Below are 8,667 nucleotides of genomic sequence, written 5' to 3'. Positions count from 1 at the left end.
CACACACACACACACACACACACACACACACACGTACGTACCTATGTGAGATCATGGACGTGCTAATTATCTTGATCTTGGCAGCCATTCCACAAGGCGCATGTATATAAAATCATCATGTACATTTTACATATATACAATTATATTTGTCAATTATTTCTCAATAGAGGAAAATATGTCTTAAAAAATTATTGGGCCAGATGTTTTCCAAAATCATAACCTGTTGTATTTGAGAAATTTAATGTGAAGCATACCTCAATATTACAAATATTTCATAACCCTCCCCAAGGGGTTTGAGTAGCACCCTGTAATTAATCATTGATATTTACACTGCGGGGAAAGACAGACAATAGTCTATTGTCACATCAAGTCCAACTTTGTCACAAAATAAGTTCAGGCCAGGTCAAGTTTTCCCCTTCCAGAATACATTTAAAGTAATTCTTGGTTTTCTGAGATTTTGGATTTCAAAATTGCGCATAAGGTTTGTGGGTTTAGCCAAGAGCATCATGGTGATTAAGAGCGACATCTAGTGGCAAATACGTTGATCTCCATTAAATAAATACTTGCTATTAATTATAATGCTGGTAAAATGTTACGCAAATAATCAAGTATTTTGTGTCTAGGCATATAAAAATACATAAGAAATTTTCCTTACATGGAAGAATTTTTGCCTATTGTATGGAGTCAAGTACACATCCTGTCAATACAATATGATCAGTGTAATGGAAGGGGATCACAGAGAACAGTCTTAGGGATAGTAGTCAAAGAAGACTTTCTGGGGGCGCGATCCCGGTGTTCTGGGATCGAGCGCCACATCAGGCTCCTCCGCTAGGAGCCTGCTTCTTCCTCTCCCACTCCCCCGCTTGTGTTCCCTCTCTCACTGGCTGTCTCTGTCAAATAAATAAATAAAATTAAATTAAATTAAAAAAAAAGAAAGACTTTCTGGAACAGTAGACACTGACTTAAGGTCTTAAAAGAAGAAAAGGGATAAGATTTTTTCTACAAAGCAAATGCACAGAGGAAAGCAAAAGCAAGAAACAAGTTGGTACAGGTACTGATGTAAGTTGAGGGGAATGATTCATGATTCATTTCTAGTAGCATCGTGAATACCAAATGGTAAACGTGTTTATTTCTATTTTTGAGTATTCTGTTTAGCTTAATTTCATTGCTTTTTTATTATCAACCTTTAATAGAAAATAAAATTAAAACCACATATCCTATACCTATACCTATAAGATAACCTCCGATTTTTTGGATATAGAAAGCTATTATTTAGAAGTAATTAAAATGATGTAAAGAGATATTTTAAGTAATTATTTGTCACAAATAATACGCATGCTAAAATATGGTTAGTAATCCAGGCACAAGGATAAAACGGCCCTCACTAAAAGAGGTAGCTGGGTAATTGTATCATAACAAATTATCATTAAGCTCATTACAGTACTGATAAAGTACTATAAAATCTTATTTCGTAATTTCTCATAAGAGAAACTAAACCTTTTTTTTCCATTTTATTTCCTACCCCTTTTATTGAAACCCGTTTTACCCTCAATTATTTTGAGATGTTATGCTATTTGGACATTCTGGCCCTGTATTTCTCAAATTATAGTTTTATTTTCCACTTTTCATATAATCAGAATATTCCTTTTTCTATTTGAGAATTCTCAGGTCATTGCTCATAGAACTTTGGTTCCTTTAACTAGACACCTATGTGGATTAAACTAGAATGACTCAGAATCATGGCAATTCAAGGGACCCTTATTAAGATAGAAAAGTAATAGTCCACACTACCTGTATGCAAACATTCACACATACACATTCACAAATGCAACTTTAGTTTGATCAAATAATCTTCACACTTACTAGATACATTACAGTTTAATATTTGGGAATCTATTTTTCTTTTTTGATTCTTTTTCTTTTCACTTGGTTGCTTAATGCAAGTCACCATTCTCTCTGTTGATCTTATGATCCACTAATAGATACTGACTGGGAAAATATTGCTCCAGAAGAAATATTAATTTGGTTGAAAAGAATATATATACAAATAAAATATTTGAATAATAAAACTGATATATAGAAAATTATGGTTTGGGGTTCAAAAGGGAGAGGTCAGGAAATGATTGTTTTGGAGAGAATAAGTCTTGATGTTAGCCTTGAAGGATGGCTGAAAATTGGATGTACAGAGAGTGGGGTAGCAGCACTGCATGAAGGATCAACCTCTTCTCAGTGAAGAATCAGTTGGGTTGAATTGGTATATTCAGAGGACCAAAAGCAGATCAGTCTAGATAAGTGTGAAGAAATCTAGCAGGACTGGGTATGGCTGATGACAACTATTCTTTTTGATTGCTTTTCTAGTGATGGGGAATTTGAAACATACACTACCTTTACATCCACCCTGTTGTGGTCGGTGTTCTTGACCTCATTTTGTATAGAGGAGAAATAAGACATTTAGAGGTTAAATAACTTGAACTCAGACCTAGTAAATGATAGACTGCTGTTTAAGGTCATTCTCTGATCCTAATATCTATAATCCTAACTACTGAAATAAAGGCAGATTAATTAGGAAAAATGAGCTACTTTGTAGAATATCTAAAATTCTGAGACGAATAGTTTAGATTTTTATTTTATAGTCAGTGGGGGATTATTAATAGCATTTAATTACAGAGCAATGTAAGAATATTTTTAAAATACGCATTTGCCAGAATGATGGACTAGGATAGGAGTGTAATGTTATTAAAGTATTATTAGATATTCTAGAGTTATCATGATAAGGATTAGACTGTAGTTCTTAAGAAGTCATGGATGGGCAAAACATTATCCAGAGCATCACCAAACCAGAACTGGCTACAGGAAGAAAGAAGTATTAGCACTTTTTAGTCTTATTTAGGGCTAAAAACAGATGGCAGGGTCTGAGATTTGAAGACTTAAGTTTCTAGTTTCCACTTTTTGAAGTACAGTATATCCATAGCCAAAACAAGAAAAAAAGAGATTCAGGCTTCCAGGTTTTGCATGAGATTTGAAATGGCAGTGAATTTAAAAGACAAAAGGGTTACTTATTAATATTAAACAGATAATATTATTTGACATATAGTGGGGTTTTAGTTAATACTTGAATAAATAAGTAGATATTCAAATTTTTAATTTTAATTTTTAAGAATTTTTAAGAATTAAAGTGATAGAGAAAATTCAAATATATGCACTCCCACAAAATTCCAAATGTAGATAAATCAGTTCAATTAAAAATATATTTATCTGTCTCTGGCTTAACCACAATTTGTATGTGTGTGTTTCACAAAAATGTGAAATAAGTAAAAAGAAAGAATTGGAAAGAAGCATAAATCTTAAAAATTTCAAAGAGAAAAACAGATTTTGCTTGAACTTTATTCCTGATTAGGAAGAATGAAGATACTCCAAAAAAGAAAAATAAATCAAATGCATCTCACTCTACTTATTGACTGACCATAAAAATCTTATTAAGATGAAGTCTTCCCAGTGGCCTTGAGGAAAGGGTTCTTCCAAAATTTGGGCATTTTTATCTCTTGGCATAAGAATTGAATTTCAGCTAACATGCTGCATTGGTCATTAGTTTTCACTGCCTTCACTAACGATGAATCCAAGATGACACTGAAATTTGGAATCTGACTGGTTAAATGTCCACTATGGATTCTTGGCAAACATCTTTTCTGGTGATATCAGGATATCAAATTATAAATGACCAATAATTTCCTGAAAATTCAGGTCTAGATCTCAAATATGTTTTGCTCTTATTTCTGCCATCGTCAAGTTAAACAGTGATTCTTTGAATTGAAACGTTACATCCAGGGGCGCCTGGGTGGCTCAGTCATTAAGCATCTGCCTTTGGCTCAGAGTGTGATCTGGGCGTTCTGGGATCCAGCCCTGCCTCAGGCTCCTCCTCTGGGAGCCTGCTTCTTCCTCTCCCACTCCCCCTGCTTGTGTTCCGTCTCTCTGTCAAATAAATAAATAAAATCTTTAAAAAAAAATATTACATCCATTTTATTAGCATATTTCCCCCATTTTCTATCTGTTGAAATTGTAATTATGCTTCAAGAGCCACTTTAACGACAGACTTTTACGACAGCTTTCAAAATGATCTCCTTTCCATATTCTTTTTCTGCTCTATCCTCCTCAAAACCACTATAATGTGATATCTTAGAGGGTTAGAGTTTGGGAATGAGCTTAGAGGAATATCCAGTTAAAAGGCAAAACAAGGGAGGAGCAGCCAGGGTAGTGGGATCTGAAAGGAAACCAAGGATTGATAAATAATCCAGGGAGGGAAGTCATTTCTTAAAGCACGTGATACCAAGAGTGCCAGGCATCTTGAATCAGCAAAGAATGTTAAGTTTAGTAGAAAAGTGGGAATCAGAGCCAGACTGCAAATAGATGAGAAATGTCTCTTCATCCCCACCATACTTCTTTAGTAGAGATCTTCTTGCTCTTCAGTGTTCCGTTATAGTTATCTGTTCACAGGTCTTTCTTCATGAGATTGCGAAGCTTTACGAGAAGTCCACCTGTTGTTTACCTTTGTATCCCTAGTGTTATGGCGTAGTACAAATGCATTTCATTTATTTGGATTTATATTAACTTCAGATCATCTCTTTATTATTTTGCTCAGACACTCACGCACTTTGCCGCATTAATGACTCTCACCCCCAAGAAGCTTGAATAAGGCTGCTGTGCACGGGAGAGCAAGATCAGTCTTCAGCACAGCCCAGAGCCTGCAGCAATTTCCACCAGAGGTCTCTGATTCCTTTTTTTCATCACTAAGGTTATGTGCCTCATAGAAGTGCAGTACAATATCAAAGAATATTTTTATTACATCTGCCACCACTCATTAGTTTTTATTAAAAATTATTTCATTTGTGGAACTGTCAAAACTACAAGTTCACCCAACATTTTAAAGCCTTATCAACTTTTCTTTTTAATTTCCACCTTGCAGTGAGAATATGCAATGCTATTCAACTCTTCCATCACTGAGATAATCCTTTATAACAATTTTAATTGAAAAATATAAGGTGGCTATCAGCATAATGAAGAAAGCAGTAAAATATATTACAAAATATTTATTTTGGAGTTTAAGAGATATGGCCATGAGTTAAATAGAAGAAAAAAGGAAGCAAAGAAAAGTAAAATTAGATAGGCCAGACTAAGAATGAAGTAATTTTAGAGGAAAGGGCCTTGCCTGTTGCTTGGGTATATAATTTTTATAAAGTATGAGACAGGCCTATGGATTTTCCTTCTCAGATGTTTTACAACAACTTAGAGAAATTCTTAAAATATTTTCCTTCTGGGTGCCAGGATTTTCTTATACTTCCTTCACAAATGAGCTTTTTTGATAATGCTGATTAATAAAACAGAGAGGCAGTTGTATTAGTCTTTTGATTTTTCCTGTTTGTTTCTCATTTTCATGAAAAGTGGGATATGATCCATTCCCTAATCAGCTTCTCTGATATGGATTAATGTTCAGCATCACGTTGTCGCCTTGGCTCTTGGGTCATGGTTGTCCTGATTCTTCTTATTTCTTCTGCTTTTTCCTTTAGGCAAGTCTTCTGAGTAGCTGTAGCTTGCCACTTATCTTTTTATATTCTTTGTCAAGTGGAAATCATATCGCTTACATCTACCCTTTTCATTTTCATTGGATTGACACCTTTTCATCTTTCCTTTCATCCTACTTTATATTGATCTTATAGCATCTTTTATTTTTGTTTTCCTTACAGCTTTTATTTTTGTTTTTATACACGCAAGTATATAATGGGGCTCACTTTCCATCAAGCCTGTGACAGTCCATTCAATAATTCAACAAATGCTCTGATGACTTCTTGAATGTGGCTTTTATAAGCCAACAAATCTCATAGCTTCTGAATGTGACTTTGTGTCGTTTCCTTTGGTCCTATGAATTTGCTTTCCATTGATTTCGTCATTTTTTAAAAAAATATTTTAAAGAAATAGTCATTGTTTAACCAGTATTAGAGTCTGGGTGCGTTCAATTAATCTTTCCTAAATTCTTGTCTTTTTCTGCCATGTTCTTATTAGGTTATAAAACACAAAAATAATATATTCATGTAAAAATCATGCTCTTTCCTCCTCCAGTGAAAGATACATTAGATATGTTTGTGTTATAACATCATTTAAAAAATCTCTAAAATTACACAATCTAAGGAAATCAAATAACTAATTTACAGATAGATACATAATTCAAATCATTTTTATATTAAAAATATAGAAATTCATAAAAAGTAAATATTTACCCATACTGTTAGCCCTTTTAAAAATTATGTAAGGAAATGAAATCTCTTCCTTTTGGCTCTTCAGTGCCATCTTGCAAGTTAACAACTCTTAAGAGTTGTACATCCCCTTTTTCTCCCCTACTTATACTGATATAGCAATATGCATATCAATATGTATATCTACTTTTATAAATCTCTCTCTGTATACATATGTGCATATATATGTATACACATTTTTATTACATATCATTGTGCAATCTGCTTTGTTACTTAAAATTAGTTTGTGGCATAGGATACATTTCCTTTAAAAAGATGCATAACATTGGGGCACCTGCATGGCTCAGTCAGTTAAGTACCCGACTCTTGGCTGCGGCTCAGGTCACGATCTCCTGGTGGTGGGCTTGAAGCCTTTGTCAGACTCTGCTCTCAGTATGGAGTCGGCTTCAGATTCTTTCTCCCTCTCCCTCTGCCCTTCCTCACTCTCTCTCTCTCTCTCTCTCAGATGAATAAATAAAATCTTTAAAAAAAAAAGATGCATAACACTGATGATACTTTTGATCATTTCCAGTTTTGGTTAATACAAATAATACTGCAGTGAAATTCAGATATATATGTATGTGAGTGCGTGTGTATATTATGTGAGTGTGTGTGTGTATATATACACACGCACTCACACATATACCCCATACACACACACACACACACACACACACACATTCATACCTTATTATTTATGTGGATAATTAGAAGAAGAATTGTTGGGCCATGGGATATGTATTTTTTATACTTCTATTTTTCAGTGTTTTCTGATTTTACAAATAAATGATTTAAGTTTGCTTTTCTTATATTATTGCTTCCCAATTCCTTTCTTACTCTCTAAACTTTTAAAGTGCACAAAGAATTCTCACCAACTCTGTCCCCATATTGATTTGTGCTACCTCCTCTCTTTTTATAAGAATTTTAATATCATGCCATGCTTTATTGATTCTTGTAGCAATTGCCTTGGCATAGTCCCTGTGCGTTAAAATTTAATCCTGTCTCTTCTCACTTTCTATTACTGTCAATGTGATATTGTCAGTGAAAGCCATACCTAACCTCAGTTCATCTGTCAGTCTCTGTATACCCCTCCTTTCATGTTTATCCTTCATTTTCACTCTCATATACTTGCTCAAGAATGATTCTCATTCAGCCAAGAATTGCATAAGCAGGCTTGTTTCTTTAATTTCCTTCATCTGTCTGCACATAGACCACAATCATTCCCAGCAGCCTGTGTCCATATTTGATCAACCATTTGGAGAAGAAAGCATTTGGAAAATGAGGATTATAATTAAACGTTTCACTTTACCTGCAATAGCCATGATTACACTGGGCCTTTGTCCAAATCACTTCCATGATCTTGGTTTTTGGTAATAATAGGAAGGTAATGTCTCTGGAACAGAAATAAAACTATTGCTTTTCCTTAGTGCCCTTGAAAGTTCAGCCCTATAAACCACTCAAATGGAGCTTAATGTCCTGATGTCCAGCTTAAGGAAAAAATAGCAACTGTGTATGAAGCTGGCTAGGATTCAGGTCAGTATATATCATTCTTTTTTACACTGCACATACGTCATTTCCAAGAAATTTTCCACTACTTTGGATTTTATATCTTATCAACAAATCAAAAATGTTTCTCATTGGTTCATCTTGAAGAATTTTAGTTCTAACGCTTGGGCAGCATGGATTCATTTTCTAAGTCTACATTTGTACTTTCTGGATTATTATCTGTTTTTCTTAACACATGCACCATTTTGCCCAAGCTGATAGGTGGAAGTACCCTCTACTTGGGCAAGGATCAAACAAGTTTCTCTCCCTCTTTCTTTTTATTAATCATGTGGATGTTACCTAACCTTGCACACCTGCCATTTAAAGCACATGACTCCCACTTTAATCAAGAACACAAAATGTTTGAACTCCAGATGCTCACAGAGAGATTAACTGTCTTATCTGATAATAGTAGGAGCCATCAATTCAAGTTAGGAGCCAAGTTTACTTTTGAGAAAGGTGAAATAAAATGCATATCAAGCAACCATTCCTTTGATTTTTTTCTAAGTTTAATGTTTACACAAGTGTAAGGCTACATAGACTGCTTATTTGTAATACCTTTCCATAAGTGGCAATTTAAATGTTATAAAATAAAGAGGCAGTCATGTAAGAAAATATTTCTGCATTATTTACCAAATCTTATTTCTATCTGACCCAAGAACATATTGTTTTACCTTGTTAAGACACAAATTTCTAGAGGTCAAATTGTAGTCTTAGACGACATCTTTTTGAGTTTTCTGATGTTCATTTTCTATAATTCTATAAGGGACTATATTAAAGAAGCTCCATTCAGCATAAAAAATCAGGGGGAATATTGCCTCTTCTAAAGAATGGAGTG

This window comes from Ursus maritimus, unplaced genomic scaffold (genome assembly GCF_017311325.1).
Source record: "Ursus maritimus isolate PB19 unplaced genomic scaffold, ASM1731132v1 scaffold_4, whole genome shotgun sequence".
In the NCBI taxonomy this organism is placed as follows: Eukaryota; Metazoa; Chordata; class Mammalia; order Carnivora; family Ursidae; genus Ursus; species Ursus maritimus.
Note: the sequence above shows the minus strand (reverse complement) of the source record.